Source organism: Callionymus lyra, chromosome 10, assembly GCF_982586985.1.
Source record: "Callionymus lyra chromosome 10, fCalLyr1.hap1.1, whole genome shotgun sequence".
NCBI classification, from domain to species: domain Eukaryota; kingdom Metazoa; phylum Chordata; class Actinopteri; order Syngnathiformes; family Callionymidae; genus Callionymus; species Callionymus lyra.
The window spans coordinates 22,623,441-22,650,879 of NC_141827.1; the positions used below are offsets into that span (position 1 = coordinate 22,623,441).

The following is a 27,439-nucleotide window of genomic DNA, read 5'->3' on the forward strand; positions in this document are numbered from 1 at the left end:
GTATATTTGAAGTATTGTCCGAGTGCTCTAGTGTAGTATTTACAGACCACATTTTAGTTGACTCCGTCAACTACCCTCTCGTCCTCAGTCACCGTCGGGATCTTGCAGGATTCCATTGTCGTTTTGAAAACGTAATTACCGCCGCCATCTAGCGGCTGAGTTTGAATTGCAACACAAAAATGAACAAACACATTGAATATTTTTATGTTAAGTTTAAATACAAATCACAACAAAAAAATTAAATCGAATAATTTTATTTAAAAGATCTATGGTATGAAAAAAAATTATTTATATTATAGATATTTTTTAAAACTTTTCTTTTTACAACACAGTGCTGTTGGACATCGATACAGTATCATGATTTTTTTTTTTTTTTTAATATATTGCCATACTGTTATTTTTAAACAATCCTAATGTACACTCCTATTGATTTCATTATAGTATTTGGCATATACAATGTGATTTGTGATTAATAAGGGAAATAATGTAACCAATCGTGATTAAAAATTGGAATCATTTCCCAGCCCTTATGAATGTACTTGCAATTAATTGTGTTTCTTGGACAATCTACTGTATATTCGGGGATTTGAGGTTAAATTCTATAAGACTTTGAGTGTCTATGTTAAAATAAATTGAAGTAGATTACATTTTTTGGTATTTCCCATCAGCCTTCACCACGACCTGCCTTATCATCTTACCATCACGTATATTCTTCTCATGTCCTTTTTCCCCCAAAACCATTAACCTGGTGGACTTCACCCAGTGATTCCTTCTTAGGCATTTCTTGCGCAACCTTTTTCCTCTAAGTGTCCACACTTTGCATTGAAAAACTTCCCGTCAACACTAAACTGTACTATGAAACATATTCAGTGATGAATAGTTTAAGGTGTAAGTGCTCCATCCTATTTTATATCTTTGAGTTTTTATTAAAGAGGCTTTTTCCCTTGAACCATAGATAGTGGTTTGTTCTTTTTTATTCCCATCATGATTTTCTGTTTGTGTCCGTTCGATGATTTAAGTGTCCCTAGCGTCTCATCAGATCTCACCTCTATGAAATACAAGTGTTTTTATACTTTTGCCCTTTTGTCTTTTTGTCTTTTTTTTTTTCAAACTCCAGTAAGAAATGTTGATACTAAGCTCAGCAAGTATGATGTTTTAGGTTATAAGATAACACAATTGTTTAAATAGGAAAGAGAAAATAACTAAATGATTTGTGGAGTTTGCTTTGCTGCAAAGCTTTACTGGAAGATAAAGTGAATGGAAATAGACGCGGTGTAATAGGTTCAACACCTTTAACTGAAAATTAAGTTGGGTCCCCGGTTAAGTCCAAACCTAACAGGAAGTTGACATTACCAGCTCTGCGAGAGTGACCCAACATTCGTAAAAAAAAGATGAACCTTCAATTCCATCATGGTTCAGGATGTTCACCCGTGTGCTTTCCAAACTTTCCCCGCTAACCCGCCATGGCTAAATCACTCATGGCATTTGCTGGACAGCCTTTTGTCATCTCCTCTGTCATCAGTCGTCCTCGTTTCACAATATGCCACCTCAAGCTCTTTTTATGAGAAAAAATGGCCCCAACAAACAAAGCAACAAAACCCCTTTTTTTTCCTTTTCCCCTTAGTGCAGTGTTCAGTGTGCAGAACACCAACTTCCAATTAGATGAGATGGCTTTGCCAGCTGTTGTTGTGGGGATTAAAAAAAAAAGATTTGGCAGTTTATATGTTTCTTAGTAAAACAGCCCATCAGTCGAACCCAATTTTGATGCATTATAAAAGAAAGGTCACAGAGCCAAACCTGGAGTCTCGTCACGACATTATTCGATCTCCAGACAAACATGAATGCCATAAGGACGCTGAGTGCTTCTGTCTTTGTCTCCAGTGCTAGAAACACTAAGGTTGACAATGTACTTACTTGTCAATCATGTGGTACAATCGATCTTGGCAGAAACTTCTGTCAGACAGCAGTTGGCTGAATAGATTTTAAACAAATATATAATCATATGATGTGCATTAAACCATATCAATATTTGTAATTTCAACTGAATTGTTTTTTTTATATTTTCTCTCACCCCTTTTATTTACCTACACTACTGGTGCCTACTGTGCATATGCTATGAAAAATATATTGAACAAAAAACATTGCTTGTTCCATGTACAAGTGGTACTACAGATGTATGCTTTTTTAGCACTTGTCAAATGTTTCAATAAATTAAGGATTTATTTATTCATTCTTTCTATTCATTTTATTTTAGGATTTAGTCACTTTGTTTTGCATCTGCCTTATGTGCTGCCTTTTGGCCACCATTTTACACATTATTCTTACTTTATATATATATTTTTGAGAGTTTTTTTTTTTTTTTTACACTTTTGTATTTTTGTTACGTAAAATCTTTATGTGTTCAATGAATTGAGATCCAACACAAAATAATATGCTTTGATATTAAGGTTGGTATCAAACAAATATTGCTTTATTGAATATATGTAATTAAATAGCAGTTTGGAAATAAATATAAAAACAAGATAAATTACATCAGTCTTCATAGTGTCAAAGGCATAAATCTCTATAATCTGGCTTTAGGGATTAGGCATGTTGGAGGGGGGCTTTAAGAATGTACAGTTGCATAAATGCTTCAGCACTCAACTCACATTTAAAGTTATAATAATCTACAGTGATGTACTTCAAGCTAGTATTACTATATTCAATTAAAAAAGCAGAACATCTACAAACTGGTCTCAACACAAATCCTAACTGGCTACAGTTTTCCATTGACTTCCTGTCCATTCTAAATTGATGGAGTGACTTTATTGATCCAATTTCAGGCCTCTATTGGTCTGGTTCCTGGAGACATCTCCATACTAACATGGGAGAAAGGAACATGTGAGGATGATGTAAACGTTACACAACAGAACTAATTTCTAAATAAGACTAAAGATGTCCAAAAAATAATTAAAGAAATTAAACAATGCCACATAAGTATTTAAACGCCGATACAAATACATGGAATTTGACTAGAGAAGCAATTAAATTCTTCAGGTCTTTGTTCAACGAGTCCAACCCACCACTGGGTTTATAATAGCATTTATAATTCATGAACATACTCTTGAGAAACATGGTTTCCAAGTGCAAATGTCTCTTTTCACCAGAGTATCAACAGACTGGAGGCCAACGCTTTGAAACACCAAAACTCTTTACAACTACAAAGATTTTGAGAGGACAAAGGTGAAGGATAACAGGAAAGTACCACATACTCAAAGTGGAATAAAAACACAATATATCAGCTCGCAATTCCATTTACTTGGCACCCATGCCCAAACTTCTCTCAAGGTCATTGTTTTTTGCTAAACCAGAGGAAAATTAAGATGAATTGTATTTATTAACACATCACCTCAAAGTAATGCTCATTATTGTGTTCATGCACAGCAATGTATTTACTAAGTGGGACTCGAATCCATCCCAAAATGTGAACCATTAGACGACTATATTCATTTATGACATGAGTTCTCAATACCCACGTTTAAGATTGTGAGACTTAATCATTTTAAACAGCAACACACATTCTTCACCTCTTTAAAATATTGAAGACATTCAGAAAAAGTCAACTTAACACAAATCAGATAGACTCGCAAATACTGCATTGAGTAGGCAGAGATATGTTAGGTGTAATTTTTTCTTTTTTTTTGCGAAAACTTTGAAAGTAAAAATTAATATTGCAGAACATTTATGTAATACAGGATGGCCTGTGATAAACAAGTGCTCAATGAACATGGTGATATTGATCTAGACTTTAAATGACACTTAAAACATGTTGGAAAAATGTTAAAGCTTTGACTACATGAGATTGCGACCAAGAATTTTGGTATTTCTATCTTACAACTTTGCTCAAGTTATCAGCTGATCTAACATTGTGTTCTAAGAGATTGAAGTGGGGCAGAGAAAAGAAAAGTTCTTACCCTCTATGCCTCCTTTTCGTTTTTATTATTTAAACTCAAAATATAATCGTGAAAACATCAGTAGATATCCACTCAGTCTTTGATGTATTCAAACACACTTGTAGCTCCAGACTTTTCCGTCAAAGAACATCTTCAAAGCAGCATTTTAGGACCTACAATGTTGGAAATAATTCAACTGGAGACAACATCACAACAGTGTGGGGTAATCACATGCTGGGTAATAGACCAAAAATAATCATGTTTCTAACTGGAGTGTATTGAACTCAGGGAGCCACTCAGACAAATGTGTAACCGGTGTCAGCGAGGAAAGGCAGCTGATGCCATTCGGAACCCAGCAGCCATCAGAAATCATTACACAGTGTTGAAATTAACAGTGTATTTTCTTTTTTAGATAAGATCACAATCTCATCATGAACGAGTCCTCCAAATGAAAATTAAAGTGTCAAAAATATATGAAAGTGATGTTTATTAATGGATAAGTGGATCAGTTATTTCATGACCGTTTTAAAATGTGAGCCTTCGGCGATACAAAGAATATATTCTTACTATATGTCGTTTTCACTCTTGCAAACATGTAAGAACTGCTCATGGCAGCTTTTCCTGTGGGACACAAATCTGATTTGCTGCCAGTACTTCATGTAAACAGTGAAGATGTGATAGACAATTGCGGAACTATTTTTCTGCCAACTATCGTTTATTCTCCCTGTTGATTCATTTGAGCAGCTGTGACATACGTTTATCTTGAGAGGTAACGCCATCAGGCTGTAAAGCGATTGCAGATTGGGATTAAAAAGTGTTGATTAGAGCTCTTTCAATTACTTTTATGTATCTCAATAGTTTGTGTGTCGCTGCATGCATGAAGCATTGAACTCCATTAGATGGGTAGGATGGCGTCACTACACTGATCTGAAAGGTAAGCCTCTATTTAAAGGACAGGATTACTGATTCTGAGTTTTAACCACAGTACTTATCATTAGATATTGAATATTTTCAGATTTTTTGAAAAAGTTTTAATGCTGATTTAACTTTATGATTTGTCTACAAGCCTTTAATGTTTCCTTTATATGTCAAACAGCTTCAAAGTCATTTTTATTTTGGATCAATGATCCGTCTATTAACATAAATTGTTTAAAAGCTATTCATGGAAACATTTTTCAGGAAATGTTAATAATGGGAAACAGAATGGAAGATTAGATGTACGTGGTGTAGTTAAAGCCAAGTAAATCTTGAAGGATCTGATAAATATGTAAAAAAAAAAGGCATCATAAAACAATTGGTGCCAAAATCTATATCTTTGCTGTTCACTAAGTTGTTCTAGAGTTGCTAAAGGTTGCGTGTGATTTTAAGTCCTGCCTTAGTTTAAGTATAAAGCAAACACTGGTTAGCTGAATAATGATTCTTACAGCTGGAGAACAGAAACTATTTTACAAGCTAGATGTCCATCCAAGTCTTCCTCTTGAAGAAGCAGTAAGTCCCTCTTCATGATGATATTTTTAAGTTATTACTTACTATAACATCTCGGCGTACGAGAGCGGAGTCCATTATGATGTTATAATGGCTTTGTTCCTCCTACCGCCAGCTGTAATCACTCATCACTTTGTTTATACAACGAGTCCCTTGGAGGTGGAGACTTCCGGGACTGATGACACGTGGTGACAAACCTAGACGCTTGATCAATCACAGCAGAGTGGGCGTGGTTATTTTAAACAAGATAAACCAAGTGAATTCAGTTGGCAGGGCTTAGTATCATTTTAGAATGTAAATATTAAAATGAAAAGAGAGTCTTGTACAAACAGACACATACTGATGATACAAAAGAGGTCCAAGATTAATTTAAGACACACTTAAAATGTTTCTTTAGTTTCTGTAGGCATTCATTTTATGCAGTTTTAAGCTAAATCAACAGAAAAATAACACATTTACGAAGAAAATGAAAATTGACACAACAGATTTTTATATAAAAACAATTGTTGCTCCATAACAGTAAAGATCAAAGGTGAAAAACAACAACATTTATGACTAATATATTTGCTTTATTAGCTACAAATGAAGCCGCTTGTCTCTGGAATAGATCCTTAATCACTGGCGGGCAATAGCTGTAGCATCAGATAAGTGGCTTGACGTATAAATGTGATGTATTTCTCACTGGACGGTTTCAAACAAATGGATGCGTTATTTGGCACCGTGAAATTATCCACGGTAATATAGTCATGAATACTAAAACGCAATCAGTTACAAGAAATGACGGCGAGGCGACTCTATTTTTTTTCTTGCAGAATGTTCTTATCAATACAAGCCAAGCAGCTCGCGGCATAATTGTCCTGTTTATCAGTTATATTACAGACCTTCCAGACACATCAAGCTCGGGCAATAAATAAACACAGGTACTGTGGAGTTACACTCAAACAGCCCGTCTTGCTTGCTTGATAGATCCGTAAAACAGCAACATCCCTCACTGAAAAGAATGATGCCATCTATTCCAGCGTCAAGCTGAATGCAATGTCTCCCATAGCAAGGCAATTACGGGTGAAGCGAATTCACGCTGCTGTCTGGAGTCCAATTCCCAGCACCGGTAGTTTTATATAGACATTCCTGGCTGTCCATCCATTTAAAATTTTCATTTGAATGCTTTTGTTATTTATTTACTTAATAGCTGCCAATTTTTTTGAAAATATTTGAGTTCATTTGTTTGTTTCGCAGTACACTAATATAAAAAATACAAGCATGAAGCAAATATATTTTATTAATCATTAGACTAGTTAAAAAATCTGTAAGATAGAGTGCAAGATAAAAAATGGCTCAACAAACTCTGATAATGTCCTAATTAACCAAAAACAAATAGATGTCTTCAACTGTAGTGAGACAACCATAGAGAATATCATATAGGGACGCAGGTATGGTGTCACCCATCTGTTACTGATCCACTTTTTTAAAGTCAATTACTTTTACAGTAAAATTCAAATTTCTCTCATTTTATACTCACCCTTATGTCGACCAAGTCATCTGTTACTTTTTAATGTATGAGACCGCCGCGCTTACTCATCTTTGTTCGAAAAAGACGATTTCAAACATCAAAATAACTCTTAGTCGACATAAAGGTGAGGAGTATAAAACTATACTTTAAATTAGAATTTTGGTTGAACTTTATCTTTAAGAGCCATCTTTAAAATGATTACGGTTCAGTATGTTTATTTCATTAACCAGCCTCAAGTGGTCACTGGCTGAACTGCGGTGTTTTGTACTCATGCATTTTGTACTCGCTTTTTCAAACCAGATTTTGTCCATTGGGAAACAATTAACAAACAAGAAAGAAAATGGAAAGATGTTCTGTTGCTCAGACTGAAGCAATGTAAGAAGCCAGTAATCAAGGCTGCACACAATGGTTTCTAAGTCTGTACTTTTGCTGGATTGAAAGAAGAATGTAGGGCTTTTGTATGCAATGTCTGGAGAAGTGGAAATGTAAATGAAAATATAAACCACACCATGTGCAAAATGCATTCTTATTTAGAATGTTTGGAATGTGTGAGCAAATATTGTGTTTATGTAATTGTATGGTGGAGTGGACAAACTAACTCTTGGTAAATATTTATTTGTTTGGAAGGCCTTGTCCGGATCGGCATGACTATAACTATATTGTTACTATAGAAATAAATATACTGTATATAATCAAACCTTTTTACAAGTTCAGGATTTCAGACCATTTTTATTTCTACCTATAGTTTACTTCTGCGATCCACTTCAGAATCAATGGCTGCATACTTTGTCATTAACTATCAGTCAAGATTAGGACTGCTTTTAATTGCATACCACATGAAAGCATTATTATCACACTGTGATTAATATAGCACGAGATCTTCATTAAACAGATTTAATATTGGAAGTGCAAGAAATTGTTTACTTAAATGTCACATTGTTATGTATGTGTGTGCAACACTGTCCATCCCAATAATTATTCTCATCTCTCAAAGGTGTAATACTTCAAGGTGACCCGGTATCCCTTGTGTTGTCTCTGTTCCAAGGTGAACGACCTCCTCTGTATGTATTTCTTGAAGCCAGGGAGGTCTCTTAACTGACCAGAAACTGTTTTCTTTCAACTGAGAAAATTCTCTAAATTTATGAAAATGATGTCACAACATGATCTGGAGTTTATAATCCATGCATTTGTGTCTTCTCGTTTGTACTATTTTAACAGTTTATTTTTGGGTCGAAACAATGAGAGTCTGCCTTGCTTGCAGTTAATACAAAACTCTGCAAAAATTTTGACCTGCTCTAGTAGAAGAACTGCCAGTTTCTTTCAGGATCAATTTTAAAATTCTGGTTCTTTCTTTCAGATCTATTCATGGTCAGACTCCTCCTTACATCAGTGATCGGATCCAGCCTTACACCCCAGCTCGGGCTCTGATGTCTGTGGATCAGAATCTGCTGATGGTTCCTGAACACGCTTCAGGACCAGAGGAGAGAAATCCTTCCAGGCTGTTGCTCCTAAGCTTTGGAACGATCATCCTCTCCCTCTGTGTTTGATGGATCTACTGACTCCTTCAAGAAACATCTTAAGACATTCTTATTTGTGCAGGCTTTCCCTGATTTCTGGGACTCCTGTGTTTGTCTATACAAGAAAGAGTTGTCTTGCCTGCAGTTAATACGCCTGTAGCGAGAATTCTGACCTGCTCTAGTAGAAGAACTCACATTTATCCGATCCTTAAAACTCTTCACTTGCTGCCAGTTTTTTTCAGGATAGATTTTAAAATTCTGGTCAGATTTTTATGTGCATTGTTTTTGATTGTTAAAGCACTTTGTGACTCTGGTCTAGAAAGTCGCTTTAGAAATAACCATTACTTACTCACTTACTTATGTTTTCTAGTCTTGGTACTGTTTCTAGTACTAGGGCTACTTCCAGATCGACATTTCTTAGTAATCTCACAGAATAAAAAATCAGGTTTTCATTAAAAGGCGTGCGAACCACTTAATGTAGCGTCCAGTAAATGTCTGGCTTCTTTATACGAGGCATCATGATTTAAAATGATTTGGTTATGCAACCAACATCAAGGCCAGTGATGAGAGTAGAAATGGAAATTGATCTGCAAAAGGAGTTTTGCCTTTAGGCTCCCTTCTCATTTATCACATCACAGAAAACCCATCAGTCTTGCTGCTCCAATTCGCCAAAAGATCTCACTCCCATTTGTGACGGGACTTATACATTACCTTAAAAAAAGATAAGAGTGATACTTATTTATTCCATCATATACTTTAATTTATTTTCTATGAAGTACTTTAAATAACCTTTGACCAATTTCCAGTTTTCTCCGTTTCGCCGTTTTTCTTGAATATAAATTCAATTATATAGTCATAGTAATCCAAATTAATATTGAACCAGATTAACTAGAGTTGTTGCTTCAATAACACCTTCATGACTGCGTGTGATGTACACCTTTGTGAAGGACATTTGTTTTCAGAGTTTCACGAAATTACACTACTAATTGAAAATACTTTCCTACGTTCTTCTTGTGAGAAGAAAAATAAATAATAACATTACTTGCTTGTCGGCTTCAGCAGAGAAGCATTAAGCGGCATGAATTCTTGTAATGTGACTACATTCACCAGGCAAATTAGTTTAGAGAACTCTGATAATAAAAAAAGCAGAGATGAAATGAAAGCTGTGCTTTCACTGAGCACTAAAGAAGGAAGCAGCATGTACCGACATCAGACAATTAATTCGCTAAATTATACACCAAAAGTCATTTTCCTCAACTGCCTTTTTGTGAAGCAATTTTTAGGATGAATGTAGTTCAGTTTGCAGATGATAATGTACCAGAGTATTATTCTTTTTTGGCTCGACTGTCTGGAGAAATTTACATATACTTGACTTACGATTAAGAGTGTAATTTAATATATCACTATCAATTCATTTATAATAAATTAAAGTGTCTTTAAAATGCTAATGACTTGCAAAAAGAAATGCTGAATTTGCGAGGCGTCCTTGAAGGCACCACAGTTATTTGTTTTTAAATTAAAAAAATATATATATATATTATTGTCAATAATTAAAGTTTAACATTTTTATGTTAGTTACATGGACTTTCAATACCATTTTATTTTCACATCAATATTTCCTTTTTTTGCCTCACTTTGTGTTTCCAAGCAAAAGTAAATGACGGCGTGAAGCTTTGATGTGACACACCAGGACCTGATTTCCTATTCAACACTAGGCTGAAGGTCAGCAGAGCAGAGCAGATCATAACCTTCCATTGTTATTTACTTTCAGACTTAATTCTGCAGTTTATCCTGAATACAGATTGATTTTTGTAATCTTATTTTTTTGTTTTGAACTTGATTTAATTAAAGAATGATTTATTCTCTGGTTTTTGGTCTCTGTAAACATGGTTATCTTAGAATTTTGGTTTTGCTTCTGAACGCCTCTGTTAGAAGGACCACAAGATCATGTATGTGTTTCCTTCTACAAAACACCTTACAAAGACTTTATTCTGAAACCAACAAAATTCCCTCTTTTGTTCCATTATTGACATTCAATTGAAGTTATTTGACAAATTTGGCAGGTGACCTTCTGGATACATGTAACTTTGGAACAACAAGATATTTAACTCCATACCTCTTTATAACGCACTAAAGTTCTGTCTTAGTTATTTGTGTTGTAACTTATACAACTACAAAAACGTCTTGTATATTTTTAGGTTTCCCTCTTCTGTAAAACGGCTTAATTTTCTTGAAAGCCGTTTGAGGGATTCAGTTATTATTCTTTCTATTTCAAGTCGGCCTTCTACATGAATTGTATATGTAAAAACTACTTTTGAGCAAATGGCTTCAACAATTTTTAAGAGAAACTAACGTGTTGATTTAAATTGTGTTGTCACTGACTCTAGTTGAACTTCAAACAGATTGGTTTCTTTTCGGCCAATGGGTCACGTTGACCCAGAGACAACACAAGGGATACTGCAAAACACATTTGTTATTGGGCATTCGGGTCACCTTGACCCAGAGACAACACAAGGGATACTGCAAAATACATTTGGTTTCAGGCGTTCGGGTCACCTTGACCCAGAGACAACACAAGGGATTCCTCAAAAACATTTAGTTTTGGGCTTCGGTTCACCTTGACCCCGAGATAACACAAGCGATACCTCGAACACATTTGGTTTTCAGGCCTTGAAACTCTACTGTACTCCTCAGTATGTGTTTGTTTGTACAAAGAAAATATTTAATCGAGATATTTACATTGGAAAATTTGAATAAGCCCTGCCCGCTGAAAACCCTTTTTTTCTGGAGATCAAATCTTGTTTACCCAAACCTCACCCACCCTGCTGTAATTGATTAGGCATTAAGGTTTGTCACTGCATGTCATCAATCCCAGAAGTCTCCAACTCCAAGGGACTTGTATAAACAAAGTGGGGCGTGATTACACCTGGCTGGAGGAGGAGTGAAGACCATTATTACGTCATAATAGACTCCAATCTCGTAACCTCTTGTTCGCTGAGATTTCAGACGAAAGAGAACTTTACGTGTTTGTCTTATGTGTCTGTCCTTTCATAGTATATCGTTTTCACTGAGTATTGTATTTGATTGTTTAACTTTGTGACCCAGGTCTAGAAAGGCGCAGAAATAACCATTACTTACTTACTTTAAAAAGTACTAAATTCAAAACATGGTCATGATGTGGAACTTACTGCATCTTGTAGAGGAAGACTTAAACATTTGAAACATGTGCGTGATCCAGGAGAGTTTGGTTTTCACATTAGTTGAACTTTAATGAATAAATACTGCTGGTCGATTTTTAAAATTCAGACTCAAAGATATGAATCCAAATAGTTCAATGACCTGAATTCGGTCACGAATATGTGCTGAGAATACAAAGGAATGATCTCTGACATTGACTGCCGCCAATATAAAGTCCTGATATTCAGAGAAAGCAGCTCAGAGAAAAGTTAATCAGGAGAATTTATGATAAAGTGAAGACAAGCATGACGGCCATTCATGTCATTCAGGTTTTTTTTTTTCCACTGGTCCCCCGATCAAAACTAAGACTCAATTTCAAAGCCATGATGTGAACTGGGACAGCGTCTCAATCCCCGAGCTCAGTAGTATTGTTAGGTCTCCTGGGTATTATCTTACAAAGCTCATTATGCTGCAGAAACAAAGAGAGGGGGAGAGAATCAGAACGGGCCCAGAACAGCAGCAAACTTGGCCGTGCACACACATCCGTGCATGTGGCACAGCAGTTTAATCTTTGGAAAGATATGTATTATCGGAACAAATCCCAGCGTGTCCCGGATTACTGATACATATGTATGCAGCTGTGCACCATTAAAAACAGATGTGGTGACTCCGCGATGAGACTTCAGTCAGAGAATTAATTACACTTCCTACAGAGAAGCAGCAACATCTGAAACTTCCGAACGTGTGAGACTTTGACAGAAACATGAATGAACAGTGTCTGAAATATAGTGATTTCATCTGCATGGCAAAATCTAGAAATATTTCTGAAACAAACAATGATTTAATACGGGAACAATGGAGCAGCAATCCGACTCCTTTGTGTTGCTTAACCCCAAGGATGAGCACGGATTTTGGATTTAACCGCTTGGAATAGAGTTCATAGCCACAAAGAATTGTACGGCCTCATCGAACAGATTTCATAACTTATATAACATAGTTTGATTAGATTCTCTTCAGCAACACACAATCAGTGTTGAAGAGTCAGTTCTGCTCACATGAGGCAGCATGAAAAAAAATAAAAATAAAAACAGAATGTTACCGTAGTCGAATCCGAAAGTTTCTTTTTTTAAAGGACGTTGTCAGTTTTTAATGGAGTTTTTAGTTGATATTCTGTGAGCTTTGTGGTGTTGGATAACTTGTCTATCTTACTATGAAAAAGTCTGAAATAAATTGTGTCTATATTATTATTGTATGCCTTGCATTTAAATTTAGATGATTGACTATACATTTCATTTTTAATCAAAGAATCAAAAGGCATCACATACTATGAGATGTAATACTACGTTTTGATCAATTCAAAGTCAAAAATTCAATTAAGGAAGCACCAGAAAGGCAACAAAAAACACCAAACTTTTTTTTTTTACACCAATTTTTATGTTGTTTTTTTCCACGGTCAAATTTATCGAGTTATATTTGATTTATCCATATAAATTGCTAAGGATCTGCAGCACAAATACTGAGAAACCTTCAAAAAGTGCGTAGATCCCTATGAGACAAGGAACCTTTTGGCAAAGAGACGGATCATAACAAAAACCTTCTTGACAGAGGTAACATAATCTATATCTATATCGTTTAAATGTCATAGCCTTACTTCCTAATATCTACAATCCTGCTTGTGGTCTTCGTTCCCAACACCAACCTGACAGACACGAGCACCAGAGATCGATTACATTCGGTGCAACACACACACTGAGCAGCTGCTCAAAGTTATCTCACATCAAACTGCTATAAATCTTCATGAAAAAAAGCGCAAGTCATCTGAGTTTTAAAGCTCTGTCAACAGCAAAGTTAGCAGAGTCATTCAAGCGCACTGGATGGGGACCTTCCGGAAACCATGCTTGCAGACAGTTGACCTGATCTAGATAATTTGCTTACTGGCTAAAGCTCCACAAGATTCAAGATCATGATCTTTAAAAGCTGCACGGCAAAAGGGGTGACACAGGAATGTGTCGGGAAAGTCGACTACAGTAGATGTAGATGTCACTTAGGATATAGTCATTTCTTATCTTGATTTAAACCTTGCTTGAATAGGTTTTATCTGCTCAGTCTGGAAGATGCTACTGCTATATTATGAACATTATGAACTCAGAAAAGCTTCAGATCGTTCGGTAAATAAAATAAGTTGGATGTGTCAGATACATGAATTTTATATTAACCCTTAAACCTAATGTTTGATCAATTATTTAATTGTTTTTGTTAATGTTACTCCATGAAATTAATGTTTCAGTATCTGATAGAGGTTTTTCCCAATATCATTGAGCCCTAGTGTGGAGTAAAAACATAAATTATCTGTTCACTATGTTGAATATTTCTGGATGTGCTGGGGTATTTATAGAAAAAAAAAATGGAATTATCAATAATTCATATCAAAACCTCTACTGCAATAATAACTAAACAATTTAATCTAATGTCCACAAAATCCCTGGGCTCAATCCTTCTTAACACGTCCCAATAGTAGGCCTATAAAAGCTCTGTTTGGATTTCTGCATTTATAGTTTATGCTTTAACTAAACTCCAGCAAGAAAGATGAATTTTGACAAAGACACTGCTGAAATCTAGAAGTCATTTCCCTCCGGCGCTCAAAATGGACAATCAGATTACGTTTAATATGTCGTCAGTAAATTCAGAGCTAATGATTCAACATTGCACCTCAGCGGCCATTAAGCAGATAAATGATGGTCAATGCAGAGCAGAGTGCTGATGAATGACTGGAAATGACTGGCTTTGAGGAGGGAAAAAAAAAAAGGATCATCATGAATACAGGTGTTACATGCAGGGAGTCATGCAGTGTTGCCTGGTAAATTCATTTGAGCAGCCAGATGTGCAGGGAAAAAACTGCAGTGAACATTTTTTTCCATCCAATCTCTCTTAAACCAGTAAGCACTCATGTTAAGTATGTGAACCCAACGCAGAAAACATGATGACGAGGATCACTTGAATGAGCTCTTCCGAAGTATAGCTTAACGCAGTCAGAAAATATGAAATTAAAAAAGAGATGATTGGTGAGAGGAAAAGGACAGCGATGGCAAAAGGATGGGGAATACAGTCCACATTTAAATAACATGGTGAGACAGAAGGAATTTAAATAAGATGTTCATCTAAGGAAATAGATTTTACCAGAAGGCTGAAGCCACACTTGTTCTTGAATATTGGATAATAGAAGTGTCATAATTTGCGAATAAATGTGGCTGGAAAGAAAGAAAAATGAACATTGTATAGATTTATTTAATCATTTTTTTCCTTTTCCTACCCCTTAAATTTCAGAAGAAGAAAACACTCTCCAAAGTGTGGGTCAAAAAAAGATTAGGCTCAGAATCAACTGTCAGTTTGTCCACATCATGTCAGAGTAGAAACATGCAATCAAAGCTCTGCAGCGAGATGAGAGAAATAAATTATCAACAACAGACAGCCACCCACGCACGTTCCCAAGCATTGATCTAAACGGAACACACAATATTAGAGACGAACCATCCAGAATGCTGATAAGGAAACTGATTTCCAGGAAATGCCGACTCATTATACGAATCAGACGGAATGGCTGTCCTCAAGAAAAGCTGTTTGGATTTGCAATAGAACTGCTTGTCATGGAGTTGATTTTGCTGAGATTTTTTATTTTCCTCTACATAACTGTGACGAACCAGTGTATTGTTGTGGCGCCAGATTTCATGAAATCCTTCCTCAAAACCCCATTTATTTTAATTTAATTGAATCAGGTTCAATCTTAGCTTGCTATTGGTCGGACCTAATAGTATTAAACCAATGATAGATTTTTAGCTCGACTAAAGGCTGCTGTGATGTGAGGGACGATGCGATCCTGGAATTTTCTAAATTGAAAGCATGAATACATGAAACCACTTTATCCCAACTAAATTTGAATGACATTATGTGTTTTTATCAACAAGAGACATCTTGCTTAAATGATTTGTTACAATTTTTATACAGATTATTTAATTCTACTTTATTTGTTTGGGCTCCAAGCATAATATAAAATTGCAATTTGCTTGATCCCTGTTATTAAAGGCTTTTGTGTTCCATAATGAGTATTTACCTTTATTAAAGCAGTACTATATACCACTTTGACTACATTTTTCTGTGATGGTTGGTTCAATTTCGTGCAGTAATAGCTATTGAGGTAACACGCTAACATAATGTGTGACCAGGGCCACATGACCACTAAACTGCTTTCTGACAGTGAGAAAAGTTTTTGTTCTGTTCAAACCTTCTGTTCCTTATTTAGAGGGAGCTAGAAACATGTTTGTTTTTGTATCTTTTGTTGGGCAACTTTGAGGAGTCCTCTTTTTTTTTTTCTTCATTTCTGGCATGACGTATGTAGATCTTGGACTAACTTTATGTAGCCATGCTATGTGGGCAAGTTTTTCTTAAACATTTCATAGATTTGTGTTCTAATAGTATCGTGTTTTGAGCAAAAGCATGATCTTTAACAGTCAGAAAACATCTGTATTGCTTGTGCAATTGCAATGGGGAAACAATATGCAAGTTTTGATGAATAGATGCTATTCAAAATTGTTGACGAATCAAAAGTATAAAAGAAACAAAAAAGCAAACCAACACCTGGTCCATTTTTTTGGAGGGCACTTGCCAAACAAACGAACTTGTTGCAGAGACTGGTGTGCGCTGGTGAAAAACAATCGTCAAACGTTTTTCAAAAAATCTGCAAAAAAAAGCCCAGCATGGCCACTACTTGCAGCATTTCTTAACTTTACGCAATCCATAAAAGTTTTCTTGAGGGCTTTGAGTCTTATGAAGCCTCCAGCAGGGGGCTACATTAAATGTGCAGCGTGTCTCCTTGCGATCTTCTTCATGTGTTGCGCCTGTTTTTTCCGTCCATGTGGCTCTGTAAACACATTTTTACCAGCAAACGCTAACACCATTAGTAAAAATGTATCCATCCCCAAGAGTGTGTACCCAATACATAATTCAGCAAAGGCATAACAACTTTAAAATTTTGATCCCTTTGTAGTGTCAATGTTTGTGAGATGGTGGACTGCAAAGCTTAAAAGTACTTATATAATGTATGCATATGCCAAAAAAAAAGTGTCATTTACCTCATTCAAACTCCCATCTCGCCATGACAACTACATATACATAGTTTAATAATAAACATGGCTGGTGCTGCAGCAATTACCTTCAGCTTAACACAAAAACAAGAGTTGAACTGACTGTGTTCCCTCTTACGCGGTTATTAAACGGTTTAATTTTGCCGAAGGGGTGATGATATCCATTCTGATGTTTTTCTTAAGCTGTCATTTACCTCGCACCTGCTGTTCTCCTTTTTCAGACGGGAGACAAAGTAGCTGTCTGCCTCCTCTCACCTGCAGCTTATCAGACACAAAAGTGGAGCCACAGGACGTGTTTTCGTTCGTGTTTTCCGCTGCTTCTCGGAGGTGCCATCTGTTGACTGAAGCACTGGAAGTCATGTGAAGGCGTGAAAGAGAAACATAGGGTTGATGTATCCTCGGTGAGAATCTTATCATTTAACACAAATTAATTCATTTAAAACAATTTTACCCATCCATTTCCCTCATATGTCTACAGAAACGTTTTTTTTCTACACAAATGACTCAATTATAGGTCTCTGCCATTGCATATACTGTAATTTGAAAACAATAATAAATAAAGATATTTATGTCATATTGTTTAGCCACTTCATTGGAATTTACAAGAATTCATTTAATCTAATTTACAATATATTTACTGTAATGTTTACTTCTTGTAGTCTTGTACTTTGTTTTGTGAAGGGAAATCCTTAATATGGGAATCCTTTGTAATGGTTTCGCAACAATTAGGAATCGGAATAATCAGTAATGGAATCATCAGTATCAATATTATCAGTATTAATATCATCAGTATCATCATCATCAGTATCAGTATCGTCAGTATCATTAGTATCATAAGTATCATAATCATCAGTATCATCAGAATCATCAGTGCCATCAGTATAATCAGGTTCAGTATTATCAGTATCATCAGTGTCAGTATCATAAGTATCATTATTATCATCAGTGTCAGTATCATAAGTATCATTATCATCAGTGTCCTCAGTTTCAGTATAATCAGTATCAGTATCATCAGTATCATCAGTTTCAGTATCATTATCATCAGTATCATCAGTTTCAGTATCATCAGTCTCAGTATTATCAGTATCAGTATCATCAGTATCATTAGTATCAGTATCATCAGTATAATTATCAGTATTCAGTATCAGGATTAGTTTTATTAAATCATTGTCTAGCTAGCTCCTCGAATAGGGGCAGGAGCCCAATACCAGCCAAAAAGAGCAGTCCAACAGTCCTCAGATTTCCATCACAGTTTACTATGTAAGCAGAAGATCTCTCACACAAACACCCAGGGGAATTGGCATGATATGACTGTGAAAGTTAAACGTTACTCATACAGAGGCTAAGGGAACGCAAACTAACTTCACGCAGAAATTATGAAAGATTCCTCGAAAGTTTATAAATAAAACTGAGCAACCAATTTATTTGGAAGGGCCAGGATTAGGATCACCAACCATTTGAGTCTATAGCAGTCAAGATCTACCTTAGGGATACTATTAGACCCTTTTGCTTGAAGTGGAGGCTTTGAATCACTATAAAACAGCATGGGGGAATTGACCATCAATTGTTTTTCATCAGTTACAAATGTTAAACCAAGGATAAATCATTGCCTGATATAATTTGTTTGAATGTTTTTGGTTCAACACCCCTTTGAGATAAACACCCTTGCCTATTAAGTTTGAACACAGGCCGTATTTACTGGTGCCAAAAGAGAGTTCAAGGTGTAACTGCAATGTCAAAGAAACGTATGTGCATTTGTTCACAAAAGGTCAGTTTCCCTTTTCATCTTCCTAGTTACATAAAATTAATTCTCAGTACTTCGTTGGAAAACACTTTCTCTAAACCACACGTAAACATTAATTTGGGAGTCATATGTTACTCACAAACTCTCCGAGAAGGTCGTCCAGGCACAGATACATAGTGATAATAATAGTTATAGACGCTTAAGCGGGAAGGTCCTTGGTTCACGCCTGCAAGTTGGTTTTAACAGCTCCTTGAGAACTCCTTGAGCAAGCATAGATGGCCATCTGCATCCGTAATGACCTGACAACAGCCATATAATATAAATTAGAATTAGCCCCATTGTGCCACGACCTCTGCTAGTTGGCATGTAATCAATGGATACAACTCCCATCCCTTTTCTCTTCATTTCCTAAAAATGTTGCCAAGCTATAGTGTTCTATATTTTTAAAAAGCTTTCGTAATTAGTGAGGCTGAATGATGCCAAACAAAAACGGCAACGCAGCAGAACCGTTAATGCAAACTACTCAATGAATGCATTAAACCTACTATTCCTTGCTTTTATGTTTTCTGCCAGCTATCTTTACAAACACCCGTCTATTTGGGATTTTTTTCTCTCTGCACTGTGGTAATAAAACCACAGAGCACGTGAGGAATCCACTGTACATTATTAATCATGAGCACACACTCCGTCAGTAATTGTATTGCCTTTGTGTCTTGTACTTTATTCAGGCAAATGAGCTTGCATGCGAACGTTGTGACGTTCACACAGTCCTTTTATTTAAAAATAAACACAAACTATTTCATTTATTAAAATATTATTTAGTCGCTGATTGAAGTAGTCGTTTATCGTGTTACATTCATTTTTTAAGGGATTATTCTTATATATTATCCACCATTTACATCAAAATAAATGGAGCCGTTTTTGATCAATGTCACCCAAACCGACCGCCTTGACCAACAGGTCATTTACCAAAGAGAAGAATTTATGAATAAAATCTGTAAAGTGTTTGCCCAGGGGGTGGGACTTTATTTGAGAAATCATGTTTAAACAAAGTGTATAAAACACTCTAATGAAGTTAGTTGAACAATATTTTCATAATACTGTTCAAGATGAATCAAATGCTCTATAAGTTCAAATAAAGAATGAAAAAAAATTCAAACTTGCCTGATTTCTTCCTCAAGTAATCATTTAATTAATCCTAAATCACTCTTGCCAACTTTAACTTATCAAAGGTTGTTTTTTTTTTTCCTGGAACACTTTTATTTATATTGCTTAAAAATCCCTTTGCAACAAGTGTGTAAAAGTGATAAGACAATAATAAAACTTAATTCATTTGAAGGCAATAAATACTTGAAAACATCTAGTTATTTTTAATTCTGTGTTTTATATTTTGTATCGTGAATTAAAACCGATTTCCCCAAAAGGAAATTGATTGGCCATTCGTTATAAATTAAAATGTCATCATTTCCTTGGTGTATTTGTAGTTGTTTTTAACCTATCTAAAACTATTGGGTTGAGATAATTCATTGATACTCAACTCATACATTATTCAATAGCTGCAGCCTTAATTCTCTGGATCAACATCAAACCTGATAATCAAATGTAATATTCTGAATAAATCCATAGTACACAATGGCCATCAAGAAAATATGTTGAGAAAATAGTCACTTCAGTAGTTGTTGTAGCTCTAAAGAAATCCTTAACTCACGATTTGAATCTGCATGCAAGCGAATCTCTATCTCAGCAAGTGGATCTGTAGCTCGGGCATCTAGTCAAGAGTCTGCTGTGTATACAGTCTATGTTGGGGCAGACTCCAGCGACCTGGTTCGCGGAGCAGGGATAAGCGGATAAGATAATGGATGGATAAACAAATAAACAAAATGTGTGTGTTTTTCAAAATTACCCTCAAAGCTTTCCCATTGAGTGCCAGCTAATGCAGCCTAGCAACAGACAGTTGGCTTCCAAGTACAGCTATTGCAGGCTTCTCTTGCATACTTTTCTCTTCCTCCGCCTCTCTCTCTTCAGACCTCGCTCATATTGCTAGTTGACTCTTTTTTTTTTCACTTCAAATTTGGCTGAATAGTTTTGCTAAAAGGGTGAAAAAGTCAATGCTATGGTAATTATGATTTGATTTTTTTTTTTTTTTTACGTTTCGATTGATTCATAAACTCAGTAAAAAGTCATCTATTATCCATTACTACAATTTATGACTTCTATTAACTGTTGTATGAATTCACATACTTTTATGCATGATCAAAAGAGAATTAAGGCCGTTCATGATAGTTTTTTCGTTAAAATGCTGAAAACCGCAATAATCGAGTCGGTCATGGAGCTTTGGTGGTTATGTCGACTGGAGTGAGGAATCTGAAATGGAAATCACAGGAGATTTTATCCTTTAATGTCCAGGCATTCATTTGCTAATTTTTAAAGTCACATTTCGCCGAATTATTAGGGTAAAACGGATACGCCTGTGGCTGAAAAAGAGATCAGGCGCAATGGGTTAAACTGTGGTTTTGTGATCACTCGACTCATCAACATGCCTCTTATTGATACATTATTGTGTTGTCTTTGATTTCACCCGCTTTTTCCTTGATCCAGAATGTTTCCCTGATTGTGTCTGTGTGTCTTTGAAACTGACAGCCCATCATAACTCTCATTTCAGGGACGCTCTTTGTCAATGAGCATCATCACTCTGGGAAATGTCACCTCACTCCGCCTGTAGATAATCGGGGACGAGACACGGACTGAAAAAAAATGTCTCCTTCCGTCGTCTGGAGTAGAAACTCATATTTTCTGGCAAAGCTGAGGAGAGAATATAATTAACTTTTTATTGAGTGAAGATTGTTTACTTGTTAAAATGACCCCAAAGCTTTTCCATCTTATTGAGTCGAATGCATTATTTCAAGATGAGATAAACAATGAAAAAAAAAGAAAAGATAATAGCTTCCTTTCTTTAAATCCAGCCATGTTCATTTAAATCTTTTCTACATGGAAAAAAAGAAGATTCATTCTACATCGATAATCCCTCCCAAAATCTGGAGTGGTGCGACAAGCCACCAGAATTTAACGGCCCAAGTCGTCGAGGTTACAGCAGGATTTGTGAACCATGACAATCCAGGGGACGCGCTGTCTCTTTATGCTCGCTTCTATCCTCTACTGTGTCATAGACTGAAAGCTCAGATCATCTGAGGATTGCAGGTTCCGGTCGACATTGAATAAATTCTCCCAGCAAAAAAATAAAAATAAAATCAATTAAATGATCCATTTACTGACAGTTTAAAACAGTTTAAATGAGTTTTCTTCTTGTTGTTTAAAGTACACCAATCAAAATTAATCTTTTTAATTTTTTGGTTGTATAAAACTATAGTTTTTTCTCTAACAAAAAAAACGTAATATATGTGGAGATTATATAAGTAGGAATTAAAATACCAGTACCTACTACAGTTATAGAAAACATCAGGAATATTTTGTTAATTAAAAATGGTTTGTTCCAACAATTCATAACCTTTAAAAAAAAAAATATGTTGACATCATAGTGGACAACTTGGCTTAAAGGGTCAGCAGGTTGCAGTAGCTATATAGAAATGATTCACATAATTCAATGGAAAATGAGCAAGAAGATGAACCAAGCTTACTAACAGAAAAAACGTATTTTTGAACATGTTGTAAATGTGTTTTACCAGTAGTTTAGCTTTGGTTAAATACGAAATAATTTATGCTAAGGTAGCTGTAATGAAATGTTTGAAAAGTTTTTTTCTTTTTTTTTTTCATCTAAACTGCTCTACTGCAACTACTTCTGTGATACAATCCACTAATTGTACACCAACTTAAAATTATACATATATTTCTGCCCTTGTCCAGGTCTGGAACATATTTGCACTTTAACCAGGACAAGCCTGAGGCAGGTCAGGCATGTGCTTGAGGGCAGGGGTCCTCAAACCCCAGTTCTGGGACAAGTACTGTTCCGTGAGACATTTGTAACAGGGTCGCACAGAAAGAAAATATAATTCATACTATTTATTTTCTATTGATAATTACTGTCTGACATCTGTTTTGTGTTGGTATGGGTTGTCAAAAATATCAAAACTCAAAAAAAGTATTGCAAGTTCGAGTTGCATCTAGATATTATATTTAATTTAAGAGTACATATGTATGGATTACACATAAGTTCATTTGTTTTTATTAATCAAACTAGTACTTTGATGTGATTTTTTTTTTTTATTGTGGAATGATTTTTTTCAACTACCACATACCTGACACTTGGTGGTTCCATCTTTTTCTTGTCAATACTACTGTATTTATTTAGAGTATCCTTTTGGTATTGAAAATCGTATGGAGTATCAAATATTTTAGTATTTGTTGATGTTAGTACCGTCTATGGACTTGTTTAAGTAATCTAGTGAAAATAAGTGAAACACAAAATATATACAATTAATTTTTAATTGATTTTCATCTGAAGGTCTGTCCATTAATATAATGAAGATAATAAACTGGTCCTCTTCCTTAAGGTATAAAGGTTCATCTGCCATACCCTCATGTATGGGATCATCATATGCACCAATACCTCCGTCTGAATACAGGCTCCTTTGTAGTACTTTTTTCAAGCGGTTTTCTTCAGATAAAACAGCATCTGAATTGCCTTGGACATGAGTAATATACCATGGTTTGGGATCCATATACAAGTTCCGCAGCATTTGTAAAGGGGAGTGCGTACATAGGAACCAGATGAATGGTGTAACAGGAGTAATACAGTTTCATAGCAACTGCAACACTTACTACAATAGCACATGTCCGTGTAATAAAAAAGTCCATTTCATCACAAGGAGAGGCATCAAATACTTTTTTGAGTTTCCCCCTGAAAAAGCCCCGGTCCTCACGAATTGTAGGATCAAAGTGCTGCCTCGGAACCACAACTTGAAACCAGGTGCAAATCATACACGGGAGTGTGTCCACGGGCCTGAATGGTCCGACTACCGCACGATTCCATCACACGGCTTTGGAGTTCATTCGGTTGATGCAGTCGACGCCTGAAGGGGCTAATGAAGGGACTAAAGGCTCCGGCGTCCCTGACCAGCATCACGACAGCAGGTGTGTGAGCAGCCAGGAGTGTGACTGGAATAATTTGCCGCCGTTGAAGAGTCTACTAAGCCGCCCAAGTATGAACTAAGCCGCCACATGTCCAGATCAATTAACAGGCTGATCCTGTCCCTTCTCGAAGAAGCAGGAAGATCCCCAGTCTTCCCTCCATATCAGTCATCTTGACTGAGATTGTCTGCGGTCTATCTCGCCACCCATCCCCTCATCTCTCTCTCCTTGTTTATTTAAACCATCTTTCCTTCTACCATGCATTATGGTCTGGCTTGGTAATAACAATGCAAGACTGCTCCATACAAACGATTCTTCAGTAGCTGCCGCGAATGTGTGAGGCTCCAATATCGGATCATTTCTGTGTATTTGAGCCGGTTCAGTCCATATAATGTAAATCACCTCATGTCAGTGTTCAATGTTAAGCCGGGTAAAGGTTGGCGGTTGGATACCACCCCCTTAGTCCCCACTTCCCCCCCCCCCCCAAAAAAATGAGCCTTAGCCGATGTAATACGATTTGATTTATGTCTGCTAGCGGTAGCGTGTGTGTGTATAACAAACGTGTGAAAACGCCTGCCTGGACTCTGGCACAGACTCTGCAAGCAGTAATGCATTCACTTTTGGTACATAAATCACAATCAGCCCAGTCTGCCATCTGAGTTACTGCTACATGGCCCTCGTAATGTACACGCTAGTTGGACCACCAGCTGGATAGATGAGGACCGCAGCACATGAGGCGGATACATGTCTGTAATGGGCAGTTGGCTGTCAGGCTCACTTTCATTTCTTAAGAGACGCCTTTCTATATATCTATCACCAGTTTGAGTACTTTTGACGGATTTAAGACCCCTTGTTTTGGAGAGAAGTGCTGGAAGGTATCCTTTTTTTTCTATTATTAATTAATGTTTAAAATTAACAAAACATTTCACCTCGAAGTGCAAACGTATTTTACTGCTTTTTGAGTGAAAAAACAAACAAATAACAATAACACTGGGAATTATTTCAATGTGATAATAGTCGCTGACAGAAACATAATAGCCAGAAATACAGTTTAAAATAATAAAATAATAATTAATTAATTATATTATATTATAATATATATTATATTATCATATTATATTAATTATATAATGTATCACAGTGCCACCTACTGTCCAGGCAAAGTCAAAATGTCCCTGTTTTTTTAACAAGAAGTGCCTTTTTTCTAGGAAAGATTAACCAAATCGACTTCATACCTAAACGAGATACTTAGTTATGCTAAAAAAAATATTGTGATCTGTTGCTTTCATTCCAGTCATTAATGCCAAATACCATGAAACTAACCAGCAGTAAATTCTCTTTTACACCCATTTATTTTTTTTCATTTTATTCTCGCTTTTGTAATGCTAAGACACAGGAGCAGCAGCTGGTGAAAAGAGGCAAAGACTTTTGTTTTCACCAATAAATTCATCCAGCTCTTCTGGGAGAATACAGCAGCATTCAGTGTGTTCTTGGTACGCCTCGTGGCCTCCTCCCAACTAGCTTCTCTCTTTCTACTCTTGGGTTCCTCCCAACTAAATACGCTTTCATCCCCATCTCTTTGGAAGTCAATTCAGACGAACCAAACTTTATAAGTGATAGAAAGAATCACACGTGATGAAGCAGTTTCTCAATGCATGACACTGCTGCAAACAACACATTCACTCTCTCTCTCTCTTTGAAATTATTATTATTATATGCAACACAAAATCTCCACAAAACGAGAAAACTTAATAATTTGCATCACTCACACTTGACGTGCAACAATTCCCACCACAATTTATTATTCTTTGTCCCGTTATCCAAGCAAAAAGTTGGCACATGTTAAGAAAAAAAAGTCATCCACTGTATCACAATATTGACAAACACAAATATTAATTAGAGACCCACATTGCACAATGAAGTAACGACTGCTTGTCTTTTTTTTTTTCATCCTTTGATATAATGGCAACTGTTCAAAAGGATTTTTTGTTTGCCTCTGAGAGAACTGGGACTTCTTCCAGTAGAAATCTTGATCAGGAGCAGTAGGCAGATCCAAAAAAAAAAAAAAAAATGTATTGTGTAATACGTGTGACAAATCTGCTCAGCAACACGTCCATATAGCTGAACTCTAATATTGCGATTTTTTTTCTACCTCCCGTATTGCGTGTGAAAATCAATTTCAGAAACACAGGGTCAACGTAAGGTCTTCACTCTCGCTCTGAGGTGGGAGAGTTGACAGATTCCTACAGAAAAAACAGGGTCTAATTGGAAAATTAAAGTCATTGATTGGCTGATCGGACCTCAGAGACCGTTGACTTGTTTTTTTTCCACACGCCAATTAACTTGGATAATTGGCAAACTGAGTCGGATCCAACAACACACGAACACGTATATACAGTCAAGAGTGCATGTTAAGAGCGACATGGTCAAGATTGCAGACACCCCCGAGTGTTTCTAACCACTGCCAAGGTCAGCCAGTAATATCCGAGTGTTAAGTGCTCTGTAACCCTGCGGTCACATATCATATTCTTTGATATGTTGCACACTCTCTACCGAACAGGGACATGCTTTCATTTTTTTTTTTTTGGTCGGTTTACTGGAATGACGTCAGTGAACATATGTTCAGATTAATCCTTGATTTTTGAATTAAACATACAGATTTGTTTATGTTTACATTTTTGATTATATTAGTTGTTTTTTTTACAAAAGATAAACTTCTCAAATATGCATAGTTCAGGATATCTGTATCAGTGCAATTCATTTTCTATCACACGAAGTTCAGAACACAGAGCAGGTTATATTCCGGTGCATCAAGTGGCTGCAGCATCTCCAAATCACAGTGTGCATTTACGGTACATTTTTTTTACGCTCCTCCAATCGTCCCTCAAAAGTCTGCAGCATGTTTGCTCCAGCACATGACGAGAACACAAACTCCTACTACACATGTTGTCCTTTTTTATGGATGGATCGACCGGACCACTCGTGGATCTACTTGAAATAACGTTTTTTTCGTTGCGCGCGTCAGTACCAATAAATACAAGTTGACGCTTTAGAAATTGTGACATCATGTCAGTTGTAGCAGGACAAAAAAGAAGCATCAAGAAGTGAGGATCAGTGTGGTCTCTGGATGTCTTTTCTACTGGTGCGCTTCAAATCCAAAAAGAGTCCATACACACACACACACCGAACTTTCCGAAATGGGAAAAAAACGCAAAGTCTTACCTTTCTGAACCGTCGGATGGAGACAAACACACGCGGTTCTGGTACCAGCTTTTTTTCCCCTCCAGGGTTTAGACGAGTATGATCCCGTGTAGCGGTGAGCGGAGTGCGGCGCGGATCCTCTGCGCGCTCCGTCTGTATCCGCGCTGCGCGTCTGGAGCCTCTTGGAGCGAGCGCGCGCGGAGAGAGCAGCCTGAGACCAGCAGAGCACTGAGCGGTGGTTAAAGCCCCTCGTGGTGATGGAGGGGACCTGCAGATGAAGAGAGAGAGAGAGAGAGAGGGAGAGGGAGAGGGAGAGAGGGATGAGTAAGGGAGAGATTATAGTGAGGGAGAGAGGAAGGGGAGTGCGGGTATCATTGGAATCACTACTTGAAAAGTCCTTGTATCTTTTTATAATAAAAGTTATTGGTTATTATTAATTAATTATTATAATAACTACTTTGGTTTAATGAAAAATAAAACACGAAAAGACGTCAGTGTAACTGAAAAATATATGAAAAAAGAAAGGACATTTGGGGCGTTCGGCACGGTGATGTATTGGGTTTATTATTCATTTTTAATTATTCCTGCAATGCATGCTGGGACTCTCTGAAGCCAACTTGATTAATTAGCAATTTAGTTAGGGGTAATAA

At 36.4% G+C, this 27,439-nt stretch overlaps 1 protein-coding gene across 1 annotated transcript in view; it reads right to left on the reverse strand.

Moving 5' to 3' along the window:
• The window catches only part of cdh22 (cadherin 22), a 186,559-nt gene extending 159,461 nt beyond the window's left edge, over positions 1 to 27,098 (reverse strand). Inside the window, exon 1 of the mRNA XM_087801455.1 lies at positions 26,811 to 27,098. The gene's annotated coding sequence lies outside the window, so the exon portion shown is untranslated. The remainder of the gene's footprint in view (positions 1 to 26,810) is intronic.
• Positions 27,099 to 27,439: the final 341 nt, after the last annotated feature.